This window comes from Mirounga leonina, unplaced genomic scaffold (genome assembly GCF_011800145.1).
Source record: "Mirounga leonina isolate KUSES-001 unplaced genomic scaffold, KU_Mleo_1.0 Mir_224, whole genome shotgun sequence".
Lineage (NCBI taxonomy): Eukaryota > Metazoa > Chordata > Mammalia > Carnivora > Phocidae > Mirounga > Mirounga leonina.
The window spans coordinates 8,131,309-8,155,897 of NW_023270615.1; positions in this window are offsets into that span (position 1 = coordinate 8,131,309).

A 24,589-nucleotide genomic window follows, 5' to 3' on the forward strand; every position below is an offset into this window, starting at 1 on the left:
ACGATAGCTTCATTCTCACCTGGTCCTTCCTTAGATGTCATCTACCCTAAAAAAAATAATTAACTCCTTGTCCCTTACAAGGAGGACATACTCAATTTGCATTCTGAGCCATGTGTAAAGTGGGGTGCCTTAGCGAGAATGGAAGCAGGAAAAGGAGCAAAAAGCAGATTTTTATGGAGTCCTTTGGTTTCCCTACCTCAGTATCTCAGTTAAACAATAAAACAGGGGTGCCTGGGTGGCTCAGTTGGTTAAGCGACTGCCTTCGGCTCAGGTCATGATTCTGGAGTCCCTGGATCAAGTCCCGCATCGGGCTCCCTGCTCAGTGGGGAGTCTGCTTCTCCCTCTGACCCTCTCCCCTCTCATGTGCTCTCTGTCTCTCTCATTCTCTCTGTCTCAAATAAATAAATAAAATCTTTAAAAAAAAAAAAACAATAAAACAAAAACCAAAATGAAGGATTGAGGCTAAAGCTTCATTCCTTTTACTGTGGCTGGTGATTTTCATCTGTGTCCTCTTTAGTTTTACATTATAGAGACAACTTATCTTGTTGCTAGTTAATATGTCCTCTTAAGACTCTCCATTCAGTTGAACATCACAACTAAAAATAGCATACAATGTTTCTATTCTGAGAGATCCAGTTATAAAACTTAAGCCAAAAGAATTATAGTTTTCCTTAAAGCGCACAAAATTTTTTTTTTAAGATTTTATTTATTTATTTGACAGAGAGAGACACAGTGAGAGAGGGAACACAAGCAGGGGGAGTGGGAGAGGGAGAAGCAGGCTTCCCACGGAACAGGGAGCCTAATGCGGGGCTCGATCTCAGGACCCTGGGATTGTGACCTGAGCCAAAGGCAGACGCCCAACGACTGAGCCACCCAGGCGCCCCATAAAAAATTATTTTAGTTACACCTATGACTTATGGTTTACTTATGACACACAAGTCGCTTACTAGATGGCTTTTTGAAGCATTAGCTGGGCTCATCACGTGGAAGTCTTGTAGATTTTTAAAGATAAAACAGATGTATACTTAAATCTATCAAATGGTATAGGAGAGGGGGTGGTTTTTTCCTAAGCATGTCTTATCCAAATCTCTATGGGAACAATGTTGCACAGGGAAAGCAAAGATGACCATATCATGCAAGTATTTCAAATGAATTGACCACTTATAAAATTAGCCCCCATTCAAACAACCTTCCCACTTGATGTCTTGTCTCTTTAAACACTGACGAAAATGTAATGAAAACTGATTAAGTGAAATTGAAAATCCTTTCGTATGTGGAATTTCACTGATGGCAATGTTGGGGGATGGCCCGAATCTTGTGCAAAGCCACAAAACAAATGATAATCTGATTGAGTTAGCTGAATCAAGAATTGAAGAAATCTGAGGATGAGTACAAGATTGGTTCTTCAGAAGTGAATTATTCAAATATCAAAACATTGAGATAAACCTTTGCAAAAATAGGTATTTTTTGCCAAAATGGCTATCCGAATAATAGCACTATGACGTATCATGCGAATTTGTTAGGGAACTTAGCTACATTCCCATCCACCAAAACCAAAAACAAAACAAAATAAAAACAGTAGAGCCATGTATCCTTAGAAACTCATTCTAAGAATCAGCACACTGATGGGACTAAAACTTAGTTTTTTGACGTAAAATTTCATTTTTCCCGGATCATTCAAACTTTTTAGCCCCACTATTTATAGCAAAGTGTGTTTTCCTGAATTAAATAGGTCATTTCCAGTTAGCCTCTCCCTGGTAATGGTTAGTTTTAAATGACCACAATGATGTCCTTCTGAATTCTATCCAGAACTCGGCAAGTCTCTGCCTTTTTTTTTTAGTGATAATGACAAGAGTAATAACTGAGACTCTCTGTACTATTCTGTGACTATGACTACTATGACTTTATTCTAAGACATACAATGTGTCTTAGAACAAGTGTCATCTCTTTTAATGTGTCTTAGAGTAAGTATCCTCTCCTTTAATCCTTACAACCCTGTGACGGAGAAAGTTACGTTGTTACCATTTTAGCTCTGAAGACACTGGAGCAGGAAGATGGTCAGTCACTTGCTGAGGAGGGGAAGCAGGATTTTGAAACAGGTAATCTGATGCTGGAGCCTGCTGCCAGTGTTTGTCAGTGACATCACAGGGTCGAGAAACACCCAAACTCACAACTACCCAAAGTCCAATAGTGGTGTGACCAAAAGCCACATTCACTGCTACTTTAAAACACACAAAAAGGGGCACCCGGGTGGCTCATTTGGTTAAATCTTCTACCTTTGGCTTAGGTCATGATGCCGGGGTCCTGGGATGGAGCCCCACATCGGGCTCCTTGCTCAGCAGGGAGCCTGCTTCTCCTGCTCCCCCTGCTTGTGCACACACGCGCTCTCTCAAATAAACTTTAAAAAATCTTTAAAACACATGCAAAAATAGGGGCGCCTGGGTGGCTCAGTTGGTTAAGCGACTGCCTTCGGCTCAGGTCATGATCCTGGAGTCCCGGGATCGAGTCCCACATCGGGCTCCCTGCTCGGCAGGGGGTCTGCTTCTCCCTCTGACCCTCCTCGCTCTCATGCTCTCTGTCTCTCATTCTCTCTCTCTCAAATAAATAAATAAAATCTTAAAAAAAAAAAAACACATGCAAAAAATTTATATGAACAGGAGTAAATAAATATCCATGCCAGGAAACTCTCTCCTCCTAAATGGCTTATTCACATACCAGTTAGAGTAAAAGCTGCAAGAGTCCACTGCACAGATTGCTTACCTCATGCCTAGGAAAATACCGTGTAATATTTAGACAATAATTTAACAGCTAACCATATACACCTTACCTGTTTGGATAGCTACGAAAATAGAATTAATTGCAGGCTGTTGAATTATATTGTTAACCGTAATCATGCTGCTACTGGGCTCTCTGTTGGATAGAGAAAATCTATTTGTGTAGATTTTAAAGTTATTCTTGTAAAAGCTCTGATTTAATACAATCAAAAGATTCATTTTTACAGAAAAGGAAAACAGGTCTAGCAAAGAAAGGTTAAATTAGAACAGTGTTACATGATAGATGCATATTCTTTTCCTTTGATCAGTGATTTTCCAGCTTTCTAATAGCTACTTAGGGAAATAACATCAAGATAATCATAAACGTCTTTGTATCACTAGAAAATTAAGCATTACTTTTTCAGCATTATCTCAGCAATATTTTTTCTGGGTTTTAAAAAAAACCTGAATAATATTTCATTCATGCATATCATGGAGTTCCTGCTATATATAAGCTACTAGTTTGAAAAGCAAAACTCCGCGCTTTAATATTATGTGACAGAAGAAATAAGATTTGCTAAACAAATTGGTTTAATGTTCATTGAACGTCTGTGGAGTGGAATGGGAAAAGGCATGACAACTTGTTACCAAGAAAACATAAATGGGCTTGTTGGAATAGGGGCATTAGTTGAAGCTACATCTCTGGCCGGCACAACTGAAGTAGCTGGGGGATAGTATCAGGGGCTGGCTCCTCACTCATGAGACCTCCCTACATCCTCAAGCTCAGCACAGGGAAACTAACTGAAGGGCTGGGAATACAGTCATATAGTAGGTTTCTTCTTCAAAACTAGTAGTCTTGGGCACCTGGGTGCCTCAGTCGGTTAAGCAGCTGCCTTCGGCTCAGGTCATGATCCCAGGGTCCTGGGATCGAGTCCCGCATCGGGCTCCCTGCTCTGCTGGGAGCCTGCTTCTCCCTCTCCCTCTGCCTACTTGTGTTCTCTCTCTCTCTCTGTCAAATAAATAAATAAAATCTTTAAAAAAAAAATAGTAGTCTTCCCTTTGCCATATAGTGAAAACCACACCCTAAATCCTGTTTTCCTTTTTGCCTCAACCTCCCGAGAAGTTCAGAGGTATGATTTTGGCCCCAATTCAGGATCTTGCATTAAGCTTACATTTTTGGCTGTTGGGTGTCACCTCTCTGCCACCCTCCATCCTCATCCTTGTTACTCGGCTTTCCCTGTTTGGTCTTCTGTTCATAGTTTTGTTTTCTCTGGTTTCTGTACCTAATGCTGTGTATAGTTTTAGTTTTTGCAACGTATCATGAGACTTTGAAGAGACCGTGTTAAGTGCATGGGCTCTGGAGTAATCCTGCCTGTGTCTTGTTCTTGGCTCTGCCACTCAACGACCTGTGTGATCTTGGGCAACAGGTGAATCCAGCTATCACCTGTGGCTCCTCATCTGCAGAATGGGATAATAATGGCACCTTCCCCCAAGGGTTAATGTGAGGTTTAAATGAGTTAATATACATTAAATGCCTTAGAAGGGAGTCTGGCGCATGGTAGGTTCTTAATAAGTATTAGCCTTTGAAGAGATGGATGGACAGACATAGTCTGGGGGGGTGGGGACGAGAAATGGGCAAATACTTGGTAAAATGCTTTGTAGAACTAATGGTAAATTTAACTACCTTAACTTAAAAAAAATTAACTGATGATCTGAAAGCAAAATGTGGTCCTGATACTCACCAGCTATAATAGCAAATAGAGAAATCTAGAATGATGTAAAAGGTTGTCCTAAATGAAGGCATTCCATAAACTGCTGGAAACTAGATCTGAAATGTTCGGGTTTCCCTCTATAAAGAAATCAGATAGGCATGTATTCTGTGATAGTAGTTTCACTCAGTTTCTCTCTGAAATTACGTCTTAGAGTCCTGAGGATTACTTAACCTAATTAAGAGGTTAGCCTTACCCAATCAAGAGATCCAGTACTAAAAACATTCAAATTCCATTTCTTACTCTTTCCCCTTACCTCTGTTTTTTTTTCTTTCCTGGCACTAAGATGTCTGTGATATTCCTCAAAGGAATAGAAGACAGATAAATACACCTGACATTTATTGATTTCCTTGGTATGAATGAGGTCCACTGCTAGAAGCTCTAAGCCACGTCCTTTGCAACAGGCAGGTATCTGTGTCTCCCCTTGCATTATAGGTTCAGAGGAGTTAAATGAATCTCCCAACATCTTTCATTTTAAGTAAGTGGCAGAGTTGGAGTCAAGCCCTGGTCATTATGGTGCTAAAGCCCATTTTCTTACAGATAAGCCCTGATTTGCATCTCTCATCCCTATAGCACAGACTCTATGGATAAAGCTGTAGCTATAATGCACTAATTTGGTCTTGCTTAATTAGGAACCTATAAACAATGGATGTAGAGTCTCGGTTACAGTTCCCTATAGTCAATTTCCGAAGAGAGGTTTTCCTGAGTAGTTTAATATCACTCATTTCATTTTCATCATCATATTCCTGTGGATTCAACTTTCTAATAATCTCTCACCTTTTACTTGATTCATTGTTGATTACCCATAGCTAAGCTCATTTCCTAAAATGCTCTCCTGTATCAAGCCATCTTTTTTAGTTAAGGCATAAGGTATATTTCTCTTTCATGTAATAGTTCAAGACAAGCAAACAGTTCTGCTATCCTCAAAACATGGCTTTGAATGTTGTCTCTTTCCAAGGAAGGGAGAAACAGGTAGTCCAAGGCAAGGAGATGGCCCAGAAATGGCCTGCATTACTGATACTCTTATCTTACTGGTCCAAACTCACATACAGCAAAATTATCTACAAAACTACTGAACCTTCTAAGCAGGCAGGTGCAGGGATGAGGTTCTCCTGCTGAAAGGAAAAAATACTGGGACACAATCAAGGGGGTCTCTGACTCCCCCCAAAGTAAAGAACATTCACGAGTCCCACTGTCTCTCCTACTGAAGCTGACCTAGATTCCATTACCCTCTCCGAGGTCCTACCTTGCCCATTCAACTTTTTCTCTGGACCCTCACCAACATAGAGTTACATCAATTTTAGAGCTGAAGAGAAATCTTTTAAAGCAACAGTTATGGTCTTGGTATATATAAAAGTCTGTATTTTAAAAGCTGATCAGCTGAGTTGGAAAAATCTCTAGCCCTTCTCCAGGATCGGGGAAAATGAGATTTCTGTTTATTCTAACTATAGAGACAAAGACTTACATTTGTGTTACAAAGAGGTAGTAACTAGACTGCAAAGATAATTCCAGATTTGCATATCTCTTCTTATCCTCTCTCCCTTTGCAAACGTCAGCATTTTTTTTTTAAGTGAATATGTTGTTGTTGGCAGGGACCATTCGGCAACTTAGAGTTCTGCAAATGTTGTTCTTCTAAAATATCTTGCTCTGGTTTTGTGTTGTTTTGATTTTTTTTTTTTTAAAGAAAATACATCTGATAAGAAATCTGGCCCAAGAGAATCCAGGGAACAAAGCTTACAGAAATTGTAGTGGGTTTGTTCCATAAGCTGGTGCGGAGGAAAAGCAAAGTAAAGACCTGTTCGTGCTTTTCTCCCAGTTTTCTTTGTTTCAATCAGCAGAGGAGAGCTTTGTAGCTGAACCTCTTGTAGTACCATGCATCATTCATGACCTGATGGGTAGACAAAGTGCCTCACAATCGATGGAGAAATCCCACTGCACAAATAAGCTCACCTGTAGGTTACAGACTTCTCCTGTTTGTTTTCTGCTGATCTAGGACATTTCCCCCTCCCATTTCAGGAACAAATAACTAATACATTTTAATAATACCTCCTCATCCAGATCTGTCCCCCCTTAATTTGCAAGTTGATTTGGCTGATGAGAGTTTTGGCAACAGTTAGAGCGAAATAGAATAATGTCATGCTCAACACCCATTAAAATCTAAAACAGAAGAATGATAACTTGGCATTTTAAATTGCTAGGCTGGTGGCTTTAAATTCACTTTTTCTTTGATTAGAATGAATTTATGTTACAGGAAGAGACTAAAGGGCATGCTTTTAAAAAAATTAATTTGGGATCCTCCTGTTCCTATCTACCCACCTGTTCCCACCCTGTGATCCCTGCTGCTAACCATTTTTATTACTTTCTTAATGTATAAATGCAAGTACATATTCCCCTGCCTTTCTTATGGGAAAGAGCATATAAGTTCTATATATCCTGCTCTGTACTTTGCATTTCTCACATAAGATATCTTAGTTTTTGATACAAATATATAAACTGTCCCCTCATTCTTTTATAGGGCTGCATGCTTTTCTACTGTGAGGTTGTGTCAGATTTATTTAACTAGTCTAAGGGGAATTATGTACTCAACTGCTCTAATATCCTCAACTACTCTTTTTTTTTTTTTTGAAGATTTTATTTATTTATTTGAGAGAGAGAATGAGATGGAGCATGAGGGGGGGAGGGTCAGAGGGAGAAGCAGACTCCCCGCTGAGCAGGGAGCCCGACGCGGGACTCGATCCCAGGACTCCAGGATCATGACCTGAGCCGAAGGCAGTTGCTTAACCAACTGAGCCACCCAGGTGCCCTATCCTCAACTACTCTTAAGGTAGGGAATATTAGCCTGAATTTGCAGAGGTAACCAAAGCCCTGGGAGCTTCTCTGTGCTTCCTTAGTGATCTCTCTCTTAGAGTCTTGAGAGATGGATTCCTATTCTCCCGCCCCGTGGAAGCAGTAATATCGGTTCTTAAATACTGGGTATTCTTAAGAAAAATCTTCTTCCTCTGTATGCTCACAAATAAGTTTTTCTATGCCAGAGGATCTCAACTTCAACATACAAGAGAATCCGGCGATGCGTTTGAAAATGCAGATTCCCAGGCTCTGCTCTCATAAGTTCTCATCAGCACATCTGGGGTGATTTGCTAGAACACATCTATTAAGGGAGCCCAACCCTAGCACGGCCATTAATGTAGAATGGTGTCTAGATGTCCTGCTTGGCAATCATCATCTTGAGCCTATACCCCAGATGATTTGGGGGCAGTGAGCCCTGCACCACACTTTAGCCCATAGCTGTAGATGGTCTCTGGAGGCCCACATTATTTGTGTAGGGTGTCATGTTGGTAGTCAGCAGCATTCCCAGATCCCACTGCCATCTGGTTCCATGGTAGTGCTTTGGGCCAGGCCTTGTTCTGCAGAGCACTTTGCACAGGCTGCCTTAGGCTCCAGTGGGTGCAGCAAAGCATAAGGGCTGAATACCTCTTGTGCCTTTGGGATTGAGAAAGACCACAGTTCTCTGTACCAAATTAGCATATAAATAAGGTATTAGATTCCCAGATCCTGAGTGTACCAGGAATTGAAAGTATGTGCCAGAGATTTAATTAGGAAACTCTTAACAATCTCCAATAAGGCAGAAACCAGAAAAATCTTCAGAGAGGAAGAGTTGCTTCCTGAATTTACCTTTTACCTTTCACCTTTTTCTTGTTTCTACAATAGTCAGGGGTCAGAAATCATAAGAGTGGGACCTTTTTATGGAACCGACCGCCACAGAATATCAGAGCTTCAGGACCCATCAGAGATCATATAACATAAGGTTGTTTCATCTGAGGCCCCTAGAAGAGACCTTTGATCTTCCAGGGGTCGGTGGACATCTAAAGTCCTAAACAGAATGCTTTGTCAAAGGAGTTTCTAGTCTCCTCAAAATGATTCAGATCCACCAGTGTAGCCTAGCGCCTTCATTTTCCCAATGATGAAGCAAGGATCCAAAGGACTGCAGTGATTTATCAGGGTCACATAACTACTTGCAGCAGGGATGGGACTGGAATATGGGAATCTTAATATGTGGTCACTGATGTCTCCAGGACTTTGAAAATCATCTATAAAGGTGGCCCCCAGTATGAGCCCTTGGCAGTGAATAAATATGCCATTACCAAGTCCCATGGTCTTTATGATTGCAAGTGTTAGTTGACCACTTACTTGGTGCTCATGACTGTCCTAAGTACTTTACATATTAACTCAGTTGGTTCTCATAATCATTCCGTAACACTCTTGTTGCCCTCTCCATTTTATTTATGAGGAAAATGAAGTACACAGAAATTAATTCATTTGCTGGTATTCCAACCCTAGCAGTTTGGCCCCACAAGCCCACGCTCCTCATTATTACATTAGGGCCATTTCTTTCTGGGAAATGATGACTAATGCCAGCTTGAAGAGTAACGACCAAAGCTTTTACCTATCCACGTTTTTATGAAACATAATAGAATCTTGGCTCTGTGCCTGCTAATTTCTACACTTCAACGTAAGCCCTAAAATGAAGAAACACCGCTGAGATGTTTTCAGTGATAAAAGACTAGATGGTTATGTACTCAGATGTCAACAGTGATTATCTCTTGATCCTCCAATACGTGCGATTTTACTTTCACTTGGCACTGATCTGGATTCCAAATGTTCTACAAAAGACATCTGCTACTTTGATAGTCAAAAAGAAAATAAATATTATTTTAAAAATACTATTCACAGTATAAGCAACCTAGAGATTCATCGCCTCCTTTTTGTCTCAAACCATTGAAAGGCTTCCTTGACTTCTGCAGACATTTACTGTCAGGTCTCGGGCCTTGGGGGTATATTCTTGTCTGTCTTCAGAGTGCTCTTGTCTGTGGGGATTTCAAGGGCTGACAGAATAGCTTGAATGCCTTCATGGGTCGAAATATGGCACCATAGCACCAATCCCTAAAATCACTGAAGGAGACAGACCTTCTCCATATTTTATCGGTACAACACTGTGAATTGGGTGGATTGCAGGAGTTAGCTTTTGGATACAGCCAGGTGAGCAAAGACTGGATACTGTAAAGAGAGGGGATGAAAAGGGGGAACAGGGACCAGGAGGGATCGGCAGGGTGGAAACCTTTCAGATGGACCACGTAAGAAAGAGTGGTCCAAAGAATAAATTGTGTTCAGCCATGATTTCCCACTTTAGGAAAAAAAAAAAAAAGGTAATTTCACATGCAACAGCCTTCACTGCTAGTCAGCGATGATTCATCGGTGTGTGTCTATAATGCCAAAACTCCGAGTTGTTAATTAAACAACAGCCTGAAATGTGACCCTGCTCTGCGTATCAGGCTGTCGGAGGCCCTCTCTGTTCCTGTCACAATACGGTATTAGCACACCTCAAAGTCTGCACCCCATCTGCCAAGACCCCCTTTACAAAACAGTTTTAGAATCCATTATTTATGACCAGGAAGGCCTGCGTCATAGAGTTTGTTACAATTCAGGGTCTCACGTTAATGGGCAATTTCTTGGAAAGTGCCTGGAATTTATCTCTTAGGATTGCATTTCTTGGTATGAAAATCAGACCGTATGTTAGTTTCTCGGGCAACCTAACGTTTCGCAAGTGTCAAGCTCTGTCCTAGGCAGGTTTTCCAAAATTTTAATAATAGAGGTTACAAAGTCAAGTCTTGTTTAGATATTGCTGTCAGCAGGATATAAAATATTTCGCTTGAATGAATTTTTTTTTTTTCCCAGAAGACCGAGTTTTATAACTTGAAGGTGTCATAGTTTACTGCCTCTAACTTTAAACACGTGGGTAGGAACAGTTCTTAAATGCATGAAACTGTCCCTTTGAAACAAAGCCCTATACTTTGGGGTGGCTGGGGGGTGGGGCAGTCACCATTGTACACACAACTGATTATTTTTGAAAATAATTGATGAGTATGCGGTAGTTTCTCTGCACTTAAATTCCAGCCTCCTGTCCTGGGTTATTTTGTGTGTCTGCCCTTGAATTTGTGATCTCTTCCTTAATAGGCCACTTCCAAGTATGCTTCCTTACTCTTCCCGGCATGCCTGTCACAAACATGTTCTATGAATTTTGGCTACTTTGCTCCATCTCCTGGGTTCCAGGATTACTTTAGGTAGTGGAGACCGTAAGTGAATGCTTTTTAGGTAAGTGAATTTTTTCCTATGAGCATCAATAGATACTTACAATTTTTTTTAAAAAACAAATTTACTTAATGATATGCCCTCGAAGTCTTCAGAACATGTTAGTGGCCCCATTGTTGAGAAATGCAGGGTGAACAACTGAGTCACAGATTTCTGCGATTGTGATTTGACCATATTACTTAGCCAGTTAGAAACAGCACAGATGGTTTCTAAAATCTCCCAGGATTCTGAGCTCTCATTCATTCATTCACTCCCTCATCAAAGTGGTATTTAAGAAGGATTAATTTTGTCCTTGTATGCAGAATGATTTCAAAGCTACAGAGGCTTAAGAGGGAATGGGGCCTCAAAGAAATATAATGCTAACAGAACTTTAAGCCAGTTAGAGGCATTTTCAATAATTGAGCGTGAAAAAAATCACCCTTACTTGATATGCCCCCTTGAACATGTTTTCTCCATCCATTAGCTTTGAGAATCTTCAGTGACTATTACCTTTTCCAATAAAAGTCAGTTTTATAGCATGGTTCATCATTACAGGGATTTGGACAAGTGACACCCACAAAATATTCTGAAAGATCTGTATATAAACTGCTTACAAGCCCTGTCACCTAATTATAGGAAAGCATGTTTATAAGCAAGCAACTCGTACTGGTCATTGGCCTCTAATTCTCTTCGTTTAAAACTAGATCGCCCAGATATTTTTTTCTCAAATTATTTTCTCTTTCTAATATGCCTACATATTAACTCTAGTTTTTGAACAATTACAATATGTCATGCCCTACCCCCAGGCACTTGAGACACAGTCCCAGCCTGTAAAAGTTTATGGGTTAGAAAAGAATAACAATAGGGGCGCCTGGCTGGTTCAGTCATTTAAGTGGGTAAGCATCTGCCTTAGGCTCAGGTCATGATCTCAGGGTCCTGGGATCCAGCCGAGCCGCATCGCATCGGGCTCCCTGGTTAGCAGGGAACCTGCTTCTCCCTCTCCCCCTGCCTGTGCTCTCTTACTCTCTCTGTCAAATAAATAAATAAAATCTTAAAAAAAAGAGAGAAAAGAATAACAAATCAGTAATTATCCTTATTTTGTTGCAATTATGGTAAAGATTATGAATTAGAAGTGCAGCCCATATGGGAGTATTAAACCCAACTTTTTAAAGCTTCTTTTATGGGGGCTCCATATCATAAGAGTTCCCACTGCTTATTGGTTATTTCCTCATTTGGCCTATCATGTCTATGTCTTTTTTTCCTTTTTTCATCCCAATTTGAGCTCTTCTCATTTCCGTAGGCATGCTTTCCAGCTCTCCCCAATCCAGGACTTTTCCAGATCTTCATTTCAATGACTTAGGACCTCCTCCGCACCTGTCTTCCATTTTGTCCTTTTTTTTTAATGCCACACCCCCAAATTAAGCATCCACAAGTGTCACCTTGAATGCAGAAGTTCTCTGCTCCGCAGATACCTTAGGTGGTCCACTATTGCTTGCACATGGAATGCCAACCTTTCTAGACTGCATTCTAGGCTGTTGTCAGGCTGGCTCCAGTGTACCTGTCCATTCTTATGTTACATTATTTCATTCATTCATTCACTCATTCATTCATTGAAGAGAGGAAGAGCTACTGGGGTGGGGAGGGGTAGAGGGAGAGGGAGAGAGAGAATCTCAAGCTGGATCCATGCCCAGCACAGAGCCCAAGGCAGGGCCTGATCTCACGACCCTGAGGTCATGACCCGAGCCAAAATCAAGAGTTGGAGGCTTCACCGACTGAGGCACCTAGGTGCCTCTGCATAGTTTCTTTAAACACGCTCTCCCCTCAGCCACCCCAGTCTACTCATTGTCTCCAGAATGTGCACTTACGTACATAATCACCTCTATCACAGATGTTCTCCTACCTCAAAGCATATTTCAGTTTTGATTCTTCCTGGAAAGACTTTTATATCCGCAGAGGGTTCTTTCCTTTCTTTTTTTTTTTTTTTTTAAAGATTTTATTTATTTATCTGACAGAGAGAGACACAGCGAGAGAAAGAACACAAGCCAGGGGAGTGGGAGAGGGAGAAGCAGGCTTCCCGCAGAGCAGGGAGCCCGATGTGGGGCTCGATCCCAGGACCCTGGGATCATGACCTGAGCCGAAGGCAGACGCTTAACGACTGAGCCACCCAGGCGCCCCGGTTCTTTCCTTTCTAAGTTCATACTATTAGTCTGCATTTGATATTTAACAACACCATCTTTTCTATTGTTTTATTGTATTGAAACATGTGATCACATATCTAGGGCTGACAGTGTGTAGATATCAAGGACTATGTCACCTTCAGGGCACAGTGCATGCCTTGCATGAAGTGGGTACCAGGTAAATATTTATTGATTTTATAAAAGAATTCTGACTGTACTCAGCAAAGGTGAGGACATTTTATTGATCAGCGTCAGTGCGAATCTCCATAGGAACCAGGCTCCCCGAGATACCAGATTTAAGAGCTTTAGGACTCTACCACGTGGCAGTTTATGGGAGGAGGGTAAGTCCTATGATAGGAATGTGAACCTGCTTTGAAGATGTGGCCAGAATGGCTGGATTCCAGAGATAGAATAGCAGTAGTGTTGTTTGATTGTTTACTTTAGAAAGTAAGATTTGTCTTCCTTGCCAGTTCTTACCTCGTCAATATTTTACTGCTGTTTTTTTTTTTCTGGGAATGTAAGAGTAAGTATATTGAATTTTCGTTTACTCAAATAAAAGTATTTGGTAAGCAAAATCAACAGCTTTAAGCATTTTCCCCCGGCTGTAGTGAAGTGGCTTATATTTTATAAAATTTGCTTTTGTGTGGTTTCTAGTATGTTTATATTGCTAGATCTTGCAATTAGCAGAATGTAAAGTGCAAGAAATGACTAATTTTCCTTGGTCTTGAATAAGAAGTTGAAAGCATAAAAAAAGAAGCTATTAAGACAGTAACATTGCCAAGCTAAATATAAAGATATAAAAATGAAATGCCCTTAAGACCACCTTATTAGACTCATTGGTACATCCTGTATTTTAATGAAGGGCAGATAGATTAAAGCTATAGAGCATTACAAAATTGGCTTTCTGAGCTCCCAATGGTAAGGTGGCATGTTCCTGGCAAATCCAGGACTATGGGACTAGGGATTGCAGGTGGTTGTTTAGTATTTATTATGGATCTTCCCTGAAAGTTGGTGTTTGTCTTTAAATTTTCATTGCACAGCTGTGGATCACTGCAGATATTTCTAGACCTTAAAGTAGTGAAGTAGCTACAGAGGCTGGAGGTCCCCAGAAGCAAGGAGACCGTTTCAGCCCACCTCAATAAGGAATTGTGCCGTCAGAGGGGAACTTCTGATTCCATGGCCACTTTGGGGGAGTCAGCAAGGTCACACCCTGTGTCAGGGGTTCCCAAGACCAACCTCCCGCCACGCTGGTGATTCCCTAGCAACACTCACAGAATTCATACAGTTGTACTCATGGTAAGATTTATTACAAAGAAAGGACACAAAGCCAACTCAGCCATAGAACAAAGATGCGTGGGATGAAGTCTGTAAGAGACCAAGTTCAAGCTTCCCGAGCCCTCCCTGGAGAGTCACACAGCGTGTGTTGATCCCTCTGTCAGAGGTGTGACCATATGTATGAAACGGTGTCTACCAGGAAGGCTCATTAGGTGCTCAGTGCTCAGGGTTTTTATCAGGGGTTGGTCATGTAGGCATCCTCTGCCTACCCCATTCCAGACAACCGAAAGAACGCAGGTGCTCAGCATAAACCATAGTGCTCCCACAGACAGTTTAGGCACACTGAGCCACTCTTACTGGTCGTGGGAATGGTGGGAACCTTCTGAATGTCCAAGTTTCCTGATGCCAGCAAGGGGGGGCCCACCTTGCAGGGAGGACTTCCTAGGGATGGTGATCTCTCCAGTCTGCCCTGTTGACTTTTTCTACACACTACCCAAGCCTCAGACACAGCTGCACTTGACTATGACTGGGGTGTCCCAAGCCACAAAGTTATCTCTGTCCTTACTCACTCATTTAAAACAGTTCCATATTCTGTGGAAGTGGTCCCCTGCCTTTTTTGTTAAGAAAAAGTCAGCCACACTGGTCGTGTTTGAGCTCTTGCTGTGCTCTGACTTGTTTCCTATTTCAGGCCCTTGCTCTGCACTGCCCCCCAGGCTAAGCATGCGCCTACTTCAGCTCCCACCCTGGCACCCCCTTATTGAGGGTCTTCCCTAACCCTCCAGTTAGGAAGAAGATCCACTTTTTACTCATTCTCAGAGTATGCATTTCTTCTCCTTCTCAGCATTGATGACATTTGTAATTAAATACTTAATACATTTTAATTTAATATTTGCCTTTCCTGCTGGATGTGAGTTTCTTGATGGGATCGAGGTCATGCCTGTGTTGTCTGTAGCTGCATTTCTAGATAACTAGTGCCTGTGGCCAACTGGTACTTGTTTAATGAAAGAATATATTTCTTTCACTTTCACTGCTTTGGCAACTAAGGCATGGCTATATCGCAGAGAAATTCTCCTCACCCCATTGGACTGAAGGCCGCTGAATGTCTAGTTAGGATGCATGTGCTAAGGGTTGAAAAGACAACGGCCTGTGGCTCACGCATGCGATCTGGAGTCCTACTGTAACAGGGAAGCTCAGTGTTTCCACACAGGGAAGCCTTGGGAGTCAGGTGGACCTTGGTTTGAAACCTACTGCTTCTCTACTTGGTGGATGACTTTGGACCAGTTACTGGATTTCCAAGAGCCTTATTTTTCCTTTTTTTTTTAATTTGTTTTTTTAAATTTTTTATGAACATATTATTTGTTTCAGGGGTACAGGTCTGTGATTCATCAGTCTTACACAATTCACAGCACTCCCCATAGTACATACCCTCCCCGGTGATATTTTTCCTGTCTTTAAAGTGAGGATACGCTAAGGCCACCCTAGGAGTTAGAAGGATGATGTGGTGAAATCGAATGTGTGAAGTACTGAGCACAGTGCCTGACACACAGGAAGCCCTTGGTAAATGAATCCATGCTGAATCCGAGCTCTTTCCTCTCACCTAGTCACGGACTCCTTATTCTCATTTTCCTCCACATATCACAGTTCTGTGGGAAATCCCATCCCTTGGGAGCTGACGCAGCTCAAAAGGTTAGCGGACTCTTGTGTCTATTGATCCCAAATTTGCCTGCTGTTACCTCTAACCTTAGAGCCAAAATTCTGGTTTCTGGGGCAACACAGAACAAATTTGATCCCTCTTCCACATTTCAGCCTTTTAGAAGTACGCAGACAGCTGTCTGATCACACTCGGACTCCTCCTTCCCGATGAAGTACGTGTAGTACTGGAGTTTCCAGGCCCCCTGCTTTCCAGACCCCTTGCCCTGGGCTGTCTTTCTGCACACAGGCTCCAGATGGGCCGCGGATCTGTCACAGTTCTCCAGAGAAGCAGAACCCAATGGGATAGATGTTGGGTTTTTGTTTTTGTTTTTTTTAATTTTTTATTTTAAGGAATTGGTTTATGGTATTATCTCTGGCTGCCAAGTCCAAAATCTGTAGAGCAGGCCCTGGCAGGCTGGGAACTCAGGCAGAACTTGAGGCAGAATTTCTTCTGCCTGGGAAACACGTTTTTTGCTCTTCAGGCCTTCGCTTGATTGGAGGAGCCCCCCTGCCCCGCCCTTCCCCTGAATTATTGATGGTAAACTGCTGAAAGTCAACCGATGGTAGGTGTTCAGCACATCTACAAAATACCTTCACGGCCACACCCGACTTACTGTTTGATGCAGTAACTGGATGCCCTTGTCTCGCCAAGCGGCCATAAAATTAACTTTCACAGGCAGTATGCTTGAAGCGTGATGCCAGGACCCAGCACCACACATTTGCTCTGACTAGGGTCCAACACAGGGAGAATGTTAGCTCCCTTGATCCGGAAACCGCTCTCGTGTTAATGTGGTCTAAGATTGTATTCCTTTTTAAAAATAGACCACGCTGACTTGTTTGCACGGACTGTATATACTCCCCTTGCAAGCAGGGTGCCTGGACCCTGTTAGAGCAGCTCCTGGTCCTGGTGGGGGTCCTGTGACAACACAGGAAAACCCCAGATCAGGGGGATGGTGGGGAAAGGGAGGAACTCTGTCCAGGAGCCTGGAGGGAGGGAGGGAGGCACTTCTCTTCAACAGGCTCCTACTCTGTTTTCATTAGCCTTTAACATACCCATCCCCCAAGCCTAGTCCAGCCCTTCTGTTCACAAGTTCCCTCCTGCCACCCAAAGCCACTAGCAGAGTATAGGAAATAAGGACTTAGAGTGTTCTTTTTCCTGCAGGTTACTTATAAGCTAATACACGGCTCTTGAAATTTCCCACACACGGCATAGAAATGTATTATTACAGCAGAACTTCAGACTTCAACGACAGGCGGAGAGGGAGGTATTTTGGGAAACGGGCACAAGATTCAGCAGGTGGACCAACTGTATCCCACTTGCCTGAAATCTGTTCCCTTTGTCTGACAGGAGGCTGACCTCTCCAAAAACTGCTTGCACTTAATCGGCCTATAAAGCCAGTTGCTCTACAACTAGGCGTCTGTCCCTCCTTTGGTTTCCTGATCCCCATATCAGTATCAACAGGGACTGTGGGGCTGCAGAATCGACAGCAGGAGATGAGAGTGGAGCCGATTACTCCAAAAATAGTAAGAGTCAGGGAGCCTGGGTGGCTCAGTCAGTTAAGCCTCCGACTCTTGATCTCCACGCAGGTCTTGATCTCAGGGTCATGAGTTCAAGTTCTGCTTTGGGCTCTGCACTGGGCGTGAAGCCTAGTTAAAAAAATAAAAATAAAAAAGTGTAAGTCTGCAATACCCATCAGGCAAAGCTCTAGATTTTAAGATACTGCCAGGTAGCTGTACAACTTGCTTAAAACATATGGCTAGCAGCTTCTGGGAAAACATCAAGGCTTGTGCTAGGCCCTGCCCTAGGTTCATTCTGTTCATAAGTGATATCGGTTTGCATTGCAGTGTTTCAAAGAGTATGGTGTCTATACCAGGGGTGACACAGGACAATTTTAGATTCTACAAGGATGTTCATATTTTATTCGACTAATGTGCTTATTTGTTTTAGTGCCTATTCGTGTGAAATGTAATGTTGAATTCATTTTAATGAATATTTAAGGGCTATAGCTATTGCATTAAGCTATATAAAAATACAGTTATTGCGGGCACCTGGGTGGCTCAGTTGGTTAAGCGACTGCCTTCGGCTCAGGTCATGATCCTGGAGTCCCTGGATCGAGTCCCGCATCGGGCTCCCTGCTCGGCAAGGAGCCTGCTTCTCCCTCTAACCCTCCCCCCTCTCATGTACTCTCTCTCTCTCTCATTCTCGCTCTCTCAAATAAATAAATCTTTAAAAATATATATAAATAAATAAAAATACAGTTATTGCATATTGCTTAAAATGACATTAAGGTAAAACTCTGAAGAAAAATGTTAAATAAATAAAAGTACGGACAGTAGGCAGGTATGATCAGTGTCGTGGCAGTGACATGGGAATGACAACAATTAGAAAACATGGGTCAGGTGAGAAAAAGCTGGGTTTTACTGTAAAGGACTTTGTTCAGACATCACCTCCTTTATGGCCTCTTTAAAGTCTTATATTTCTCATCCATAAAATGGAAGTGTTCGTATTTAACCTTCAGGATAGGTTTGAGGATTAGAGCTAATAATACGAAGTGCTGGCCACACCATAGAAACTCCATAAATAGAAATTATTGCCTTTAGTATGTTAGGTCTGTTAGAAAAAAAATGGCATACCTCTCAAAAACCTGGGAACAAAAGTAGAGATCCAGCAGCGAGACGTAGGGACAGCAAATGCATTAAATCCAGGAGACTGCATCAATATAACTAAACAGTAGTTTAGCTGAGCCTGTGGGGGCACTTCATTATCTGAGTAGCTTCACATACAAAAGCAGAAGGGGAGGACAACCATCAGGCTGAGGCCAGCCTCCATTCTGTGCAAGAGGAGACTCAATGGAACGGAAAGTGTCATGAGAGATTTTCAGGGGAAGGTGCAGAGGGGAAGGGTTGACAGCCTCCCACCCTTTAGAGGAAGGGGGAAAGTGGCAGGGACCCCCTGCTCAGGTGCAGAAGCACCGAGAAGGGCATGGAAACCCAGTCTCTGTAAAGGGCCTCATGAGCTCATCATGTGGGTGTCGGGAGGCTTAAAATGACAGTGTCACTGCAGCTCGAGTCTTTTGTCCCCTTCCTCTGTTTTTTTTTTTTTTTTGAAACCTAAAAGAGAACACTCTGGGGCCTCCAAAGCATTTCTTCTCAGCATTTTATCCATCTCAATCAATATGCTGATATGATTTTCCTCACAAGGGAGCCCAGGTTCTGGAGTGTGGATGACTCCAAGCAGCCCTTAAGTTTGCTAGGGCTGCCATAACAAAGTATCACAGATGGAGTGGCTTAAACAACAGAAATGTACTGTCTCCTCTTCTGGAGGATAGATGTCTAAGGTCAAGGTGTTGGCAGGGTTGGTTTCTTCTGAGGCCTCTTTCCTTTCTTGTAGATGGCCTTCTCTCCAGGTCTTCACATGGTCTTCCTTCTGTGCCTCTGTCCGAATTTCTTCTTCTTGTCAAGACAGCGTCCATATTGAAGTAGGGCCCGCCCTCATGACCTCATTTTACCTTATCTCTGTAAGACCCTATCTCCAGATGTAGTCACATTCTGTGGTACGAAGAGTTAGGACTTCAACATGTGAATTTTGAGAGATCAAACTCAGTCCAAACGTATGCCCATTAACTGCTCCTGGAAAGGAAAAATTCAGTGTGACCCACTGACTAGACCACAAGCTTCATCTTCATCTCTGTGAAGAGTACCTAATTATCTGTGTCTTTGCGCTGCATCCTAAGAATTAGAGTCAGATAATCATGCTATTCTGAAGTTTGGAAACTAATAAAATTAGATTTCCTTTGAACATGTGAAAAAATTGCAAGAGGCCACACACTGGGATTGATGTTAATTTCCATTCACAGCTAATGAGTACTTTGTAAACACTGGAACATAATATATTCTTCCGCAGTTCTAGTCTCAATTTTATAGTCTGCAAAAAATTTCACCCCCAACATAAGTTCTTCTAAGACTCCTTTGAACTTGATTTGAATCGTGGCTCTGCCGCTAGCTACTTGAGCAGCCATGGACAAGTTTGCTTATATAGGTCTCAGTCCATTCTTCTGTAAAATGGGGATAATTTCCTGATAGGTAAACTAAGGAAATAAGAGGAGATGTGATCTGGAGTGCTTTATACAATGCCTGGCATACAGTAGGCTCTCAATGCATGACTGATAAAGCTATAAGGGTTATTTCTTTAAATGGTATATGGGAAAAGGAGTGGATTTTTAGATGCTGGGTTGAGAAGAGGTTGGGAAAGAGGTACTCTCCTTCAACTCTTGTTCTCTGTTGGGAACAGAAACTATTCTGGATTACTTCCAAATCACTCATTCCAATCAACATTCATTTGTGAATCAGAAGGACACACTCACCTTGAACTGTGGCAGCACCAATACATGTGAAACTGTCTTCAAGAAATTGGTGCGAAGATCTGAACTCTCACGACTTCCTTCGACATCATCAGTTCCTTTAAGGGAGCACGCAGCAAGGCTGGGTGGTCTGTACTGTATCAGGCCAGTACCGCAAAGCTGTAGCTGATAGTGCCTGGGCAGGCATGCATTTGAATTCTGATCCAGCTAAAGCTGCGCTTTTGGAAAAATGTTTCATTTAGATATAAGAAAGGGTGCGTGTGCAACATTATTTGGCCACTCACAAATCCTGGATATATAAACACATGCTGAAAAATAGGAAATTGGAAACCTTGTCTTTCCCCCTCTTGATTCTCTTGCTCATCCTGAATTGTCTCCTTTTCTAGGTGCTATATTTTAAATCTTGCAGACACCTCTAATTTTCTCTATTTTATTCTCCATCACCAGTGGTGTCTAATTATCCTTAGACTGCCTCTTTGTTATCTTCTATATCTTTTGCATTGACTTTACCTTAAGTTCCCACTAACTCTTGCCAAGATTATTATTTTTATAACTAGTCTCCTTGACTTTATTCTCTGTGCTCTCCAATCCATCCACTTGCCTGATTAAGTTTCTTCAAATGTAATTCTGTTCAACCCACCACCTGCAATAGCAGATTTTCAGGCTCCCTCCCAGGTAGTTGAAGTACAACCTAATCAGTGTAATTAAACAATGCCTCACCTCCTCACTTAGGTTTCAGCTGAATTGGAATCTCCAAATGTATTCTCAACTCACTACTTGAGATACAAATATAGCTAATGTTTATTGAGTGCTTGCTAGCTGCCAAGCATTGTGTGTTATGCTGTATGTGTATCATTTTTTTAAAATCATCACAATAACTGTATAAGAAATCATTAGAAGATGCTGTTATTATCCTCATTTTATAGAATAGAGGTGGGGGCTGAGGAGGTTAAGGGGCTTTCCCAAAGTCACTGATGGAGGTGGGTTTACTTGCCCCACTCCCAGTCCCTGCTGCTGCAGATCTACCAGTGAGACCTTTGAGCATTTCCACTAGTAAGATTGTGAGCTATTTTATTACTGGGACCATGGAGATATCAAGGGAATATATCCTTTTATTACTCATAAGATCTAGCACAGTGTTAGCCTCAGAGGAGACACTCAATGAATGTTTGATGAATAAATGGATAGAATGGATGGTTTCAGAGAAAGCATAACATGAAAATAAAAAAGCAACATCGTACCTAGTGCTACTATATGGACTTACCCCACCCCTGAGCTGAATTAAATTCCATTTTATTTCACAACTACCTCAGTCTGCCTCATGGGCGGAATAAACTACTTCTGTGGACTTGATGAGTTTGTGCTATGAAAGAACATTGCTGCTGTGTGGCCTCCTACAAGAGGGAATAGAGTTTCCTAGCAGGCATCCTGAATAACCAAAGATGCAGAACGCTGAATGGGGGAAACGTCTCAAGCCAGTCCATAAAGCAGGCTACTGCCCCTCCTGAGAACCATTCTGTTCACTTAGCCTCCATACAACTGACTGGGTTGTCTTGGTCAAGCCGCTTCACCTTTTTTTTTTTTTTTTTTTAAAGATTTTTATTTATTTATTTGAGACAGAGAGAATGAGAGAGACAGAGAGCACATGAGAGGGGGGAGGGTCAGAGGGAGAAGCAGGCTCCCTGCCGAGCAGGGAGCCCGATGCGGGACTCAATCCAGGGACTCCAGGATCATGACCTGAGCCGAAGGCAGTCGCTTAACCAACTGAGCCACCCAGGCGCCCCGCCGCTTCACCTTTTTTGACTAAGTTCCTCATCTCTGACCTGAAGCGGCTGCTGGAGATTGTAACAGCCAGTCGGGGTTCAGGGCTCAGAGCATGCTAAAGGCATACGTATGTCAACGTGGACAGCACAGCATTGGCCCAGAGCTAAGATTTAAGCCCACTAAGTGAACTTAAGGGTTTTAATGCCACCACTGTAAGGCCTCTTCCAGCTCTAAAATTCAGCGATTCTTCCACAAGTTCTCTTTGACTCTGAAGCTCTTGAGTTGGCTGGAAGCTCTCTCACTCCAGTGTCTGACGAGCCTTCACCCCATTTTGTGAGGTTTGGCCAATATTCTGTATTAATGATTTTTGTAGTTCTACCCCATGGTGGGGGTGGACTGCTGGACAGATGTCCATCATGATGTAGCTTAGTCTGGCTCACGTCTGCTGGGGGCATCCTGACTGGGGAGTGTAAGGAGGCAGAATAGATACTAGAAAGGACCTTCGGTCGCCAAGTCCCTGTCACTGAGAAGCAATGCGATACTTAAACAGAAATTTTAAAATGTTTCCACATTGTCAGAAGACCTCGCTAATCTCCAGCAGAGCCGAAAAATAACACACATTGGTCAAAATTGGGCTGTGGAATTACGGCGTCTGTACCTCTTTTATCATCTTGTGTTTCATACACAGTAAACAAGTCGGTGCTCATCCTCTGCCCCCATAACCTTGAGAGCGGGCCTTCCATTCTCAAGGCCACAAACTCTGCGTGGGTATTTAGCAATAAATCTTGTCACTTCGGGGACACGTCTTCTTCAAAATCTCTGTGACTTAAGAAGCACTTAAATGAATGTGATGGGAAATGAGCTGGGCAGCTCTGTGTACGTGAAGATAATCAGGCAGAATGAGTTAGCGTGAGAGACCCAGGCTTGCACAGACGTCTGCTGAGGGCATTGTGCCTCAGCCTGCCATCACACTTTTCTTCGGCAGGGACTTGAAATTAATGATCCTGAAGTCCCTTCAGGTTGTTAATGGCAAGATTCTAAACATCTACTGCTAGGCCGACAACTTCCTCCTCCTCTCTCTGCTCAAATTTTTTTTTTCCTCTAGCGTGATTCTATGAAAGAGTCACATTGGTTTGCAGATGATAGAATTTCTTGTGCACCATTGGTGCCAAGAGAGTTACCAAAACCACTTTGGGTGGGTGTAAATGTTTTGTCGTTTTGTTTTTGTTTTGCCATGAAAATAGAGCTGCTGATGGTCATTTCGGTCAAAAAGATAAATAATGTCTCATGTGGACTTACGGGAAGTTTATTTTATCTGGTGAAAATGAGTTGTGTTTTGCTTGTGTACTGAAGAAAGCAGATGATGGTACCTTGGCCATTGGCAGAAAACTCCTAGATACTTGGAATTATAGGATTGTCTAGATAGTTACAGTTTTTGGTTCGGCTAGTGAATAGAAGTAGAAGAAAGCTCTTAGTATGACTGTCATGGTTAAGAATTGCTGTAAAGTATTTGCAACGAGCATTAGTTATTTTCTGATTTCAGTAGGTAGAGTAAAGTTCATGAAATATGGAGCACTCATGTCCCCGCTCCCTCTTGCACACTCCTTAGACATAACTAATCGAACATGGCACTTTTTCATACTGGTGTGGGTCAAGACCTCAGAATCCTTTCTTAACATGGCAATTCAGGCAGCTACTATTGGCTCCTAAGAATTACTACCCGAAGCCCAGCTGCTATTCCAAGATTCATCCCTATGGGTGTCCAAGGAATAGATCTGGGTTCTAAGTACAATACTTTCAATTTTGCTTGATTTGGATTAAGGAGCTCATGCCTCTTTACTGTAGCTTAATTTTAACTTCATATTAAACATCTACTTGGATGAGACTATGCATCCTTCATCTGCTATTTACTACCCGTGTGACTTTGGTCCAAAGTTTGGGGTGTTTTTTTGTTTCGTTTTGTTTTGTTGTTTTTAAAGATTTTTTTTATTCTAGAGAGGGAGAGGGGGAGAGAGAGAGAGTGTGTGTGGGGGGCGGGGGGTGAGCAGAGGGAGAGGGAGAGAGAGAGAATCTCAAGCAGACTCCATGCTTAGTATGGAGCCCAACACGGGGCTTGATCTCACAACCCTGAAATCATGACCTGAGCCCAAACCAAGAGGCAGACACTCAACAGACTGAGCCACCCAGGTGCCCCTGGCCAAGTTTTTTTTAAAGTCATTTCATTTCCCTGCTATGAAATGGGAATAATAATAAGTGCAACAAACATATTAACATGCTTCTTTAACATGAAGCTACACTGTGCCCTAAATTTTCACTCTGCCCATGATACAGAACCAACTACCAATGACAACATTGTGCTACCTCCATACTTTCTCTTTCACCTTGCCCAGCTTTCTTCTCCTTCTGACTTGGTTATTCCAAGGTCAGGCATACATTTGATTAGGAGAAGTAGTACAGAATCAGGTAGGACATGCTAGACCTGAATACTAATGGGGATGAAATTAAATGATAATTAAGTTTTTCCTCCTATCCCCTAGATAATGATGATGGAAGTGAACACCCAACCTGTGTGTTCTGCGATAATCCATGGTGACAGAGAAAAGAAACAGCCAAATAACATATTGGCCTCGATACTTAGGGCATATTCGCAATGCAGAATAAGACTAAACAGT